The 3048-nt window shown below is 32.6% G+C and overlaps 1 non-coding gene across 1 annotated transcript; it reads right to left on the bottom strand.

Moving 5' to 3' along the window:
- Positions 1–1246: 1246 nt before the first annotated feature.
- On the bottom strand, positions 1247–1351 carry LOC126000350 (U6 spliceosomal RNA). Its single transcript, XR_007492694.1, has one exon. It is a non-coding gene; the product is annotated as a U6 spliceosomal RNA (small nuclear RNA).
- Between the last annotated feature and the right edge of the window lie 1697 nt (positions 1352–3048).

The raw sequence follows: 3048 nt of genomic DNA, 5'->3' as shown, positions 1-3048 counted from the left end.
ATTTCCTTTCCTTTAAAGAAAGCAGCAACTCCAGAATTATAGGTAATTTTTGCCAACTTTTAACTAAAAATATGTAGTCTTCAATTATTCAGAGTATATATAAACATAAAAAACTAATAAAACATCCATAAAGCTAAATTTTCAGAAATAAAAATAATTATATCAATTCTACTTTATAAAAAAATAATACCCAATGTTCTTTTTAAGTTAAAATCAGTACTGGAATTTTGTATACTACTAGAATATACATAAATCCCCCATGGTTATTAAAAATAAAAGTCCATATGATTTCTATATAATTCAATACCATATGATTTTTTAAAAATTCTTAGAATACTGGGAATAAGGAATTTCTTTGAAGTGATGTTAGGTCATCTAATTTTCAGAGATATGGATATGAATAATGTTCATCTCTGCAGTTTAACATGATTGTTTAGGATATTAGTTATCACTCAAGGCCCAATTATTGTACCTTGAGCAACTCTTGAGGTAAATACTATAATCCATCACATAGAATTACCTTAAGAAAAAAGAATGTGGCGTTCTGAGTGTTGATGTTCTCTAAATTTTCAGCCCCCTTAGAGATGCTATTGTATTGAACAAAGAGAACTGCCTTGTGCGAGGCAGTTTGTTCCATTCTAATTTTATTTGCATTAAAAATAAACAAAACTTATTCATATGTGGATCTAAGGGTCCAGCTCTAAGAGGTCATATAACTTACAGTGAGCTGACACTGCTGATGTGACTGCACTGAACTTCTAGTTATTCTACTCAGACATTTCTCTACCCTTTGCTTTTTCACTTTGAGAGATAGTCCTCTGGGGGTGTTCTAATTTACCTTCTATATGTTCATTTCTATTTTGAAGACTGCTTAATGACAGACCTACCCTGAGTCAGTAGCACAGGTTCCATGTTTCTTCTATTTTATGGTCCCAACCTTCTTATCATTTCCAATTTCAGCCTCAGAGACAAAACTAAGCTCAGTAGAGGCTAAAAAGTCTATAAGAAACTGCTATATATATTCTTGAAAGTTGTGTACTTGAATTTCTCCTATATCCAAGTCTACAGAAAATCTTTACCCCCCAATGTATTCAAGATGTTTGCAAGTTTGTATGTAAGTGAATTAGATACACTCAATAAAGAGAGAATATTGCAAGGAAGATATGTGAAAAGTAAACAGCCTATAAAATTAATGGAACAACTGAGTTTCCACTTAAGAAACTACAAGAGTGGTTATTTCATACATACACACTTGATAATGCAAGTATAAAGAACTTTTTCATCCTTGCGCAGGGGCCATGCTAATCTTCTCTGTATCATTCCAATTTGAGTATACTTGCTGCCAAAGCGAGCACAGTATAAGGAAATTTTTTGAACCATACATAAAAACACTTGTTGTAAAAATGTATTTCATGTTGATATTAAGAAAATTTTAATAAGATATATTGCAAATAACTTTAGAATAGGTAAATGAACCTGAAAGGAGTCTATAGTTAATCCCATGACAATATACTTCAAGGGTGGAGAAACCCTGTATCTCTTAGGCAAAGAAAATTCCTTTTCAAATGACCCCAATATTTACTGTGCATCTGCAGGAGGGGAAAAAAATCACAAAACAATTTTTTAATTATTATTTACTTATCGATTTTTTGTTGATTTCATTGTTGTGGTTTGGCTATTGAAGTGGATGTCTCCATTTATATTTATTTATTTTCTTCTTTTCTTTTCTTATGTACTCTGCCACATTTTTCATCTCAATACCATGGCTTTTATATGGTGCTTACCATTGTTTTTTTGTTTTGTTTTGTTTTGTTTGTTGTTTTGGAATGCTCACTGATATTTTATTTGACAGTTCTTTATGTACTGTTGTGGTGTTTCACCTATTTTTCCCCTTCATCTCTCAAACCAAGGATGAAAGCCTCTAGAAGGACGCCGACCATTTCCGGAGTATTTGATTTTTTTTTCTGCAGGTTATTACTTTTCTCTTCTTCAAACAAAACCGCATAACTTGAACTATATAGTCCCATCTCTCAATTGGGAGGGGGAAAACAAGGGAGGTATCAAGACCAAAGAAGTGTAAGACCACTAAGTATTAAGCTAGGCACAGAAGGGACCACTTATTCTAGCAGCCCCGGGGGTAAGGGAAGAGGAAATGGAAACGGAGGTAGAGGGAATTCGGTGATGGGAATTCTCCTGATTTTATGTTAATATGTACCTAAAATATTATTATCAACGATATGTAAGCCACTATAATTAAAATAAAAATTATATTAAAAATAAAATTGTAAATTAAAAAAGAATAGGTATATTAATGATGTGATCACACAAATACTATTCAATAAAGATTAAACACAATGCAATGCTCGTAACATTTACATTAGAATACTAACTCTAAGTGTGCCAAGGCCAAGGTGACCTTCTTCATACTGTCTCCTTCTAAAAGTTCGCCATTTTTTCTGGGAATTCACAAGAGGAGATGAGACCTTTGAACAGATAATCCACTTCCAGAACGAATAGGGCCTATCTCCAAATGTAGTTCATCTTGCCAGCTTCAACAATAGAGGCTTTTGATGCATTAACTGCCCACCAGAAGATCCTCTTAGCTGCATGAGTCAGCTTCCATACTTCAGCAGTGGAGCCAGAAGGAAGAGAATAGAAAATGCTTAATATCTACTAGACTGTAGTTTGATTAAATGGATCAAGTAAAAAATGGGAATATTTGTATCTCTTTTTAAATAAAATTCTTTCTTTTGTTCTCAGAGGATAAAAATCTCTAAGAAAATAGGATTTTAAGGATTGCAATAACCATGTATACTCCATCCCTTTTTATTAGCAGATGCCAATAGGACTCTTTCAAGATTAAATCATACATTATAAAAATCTAAATGCTTTTACTTATGCAAGTCAAGGAAGCAAGCCAGGGAACAATGAGAAGTTATTACATGTTATTAGTGATGAGAAAGGGAAGGGGGTTTCTGACATTTACAGTCATTTATTTGAAGAAAATAATTCAATGAAGCTCTTTTACATTTTCAGAATAATTCTCTT

Source organism: Suncus etruscus, chromosome X, assembly GCF_024139225.1.
Source record: "Suncus etruscus isolate mSunEtr1 chromosome X, mSunEtr1.pri.cur, whole genome shotgun sequence".
NCBI lineage: Eukaryota > Metazoa > Chordata > Mammalia > Eulipotyphla > Soricidae > Suncus > Suncus etruscus.
The sequence above is the reverse complement of the archived record's forward strand: the minus strand, read 5'-3'. Positions and strand labels throughout refer to the sequence as shown.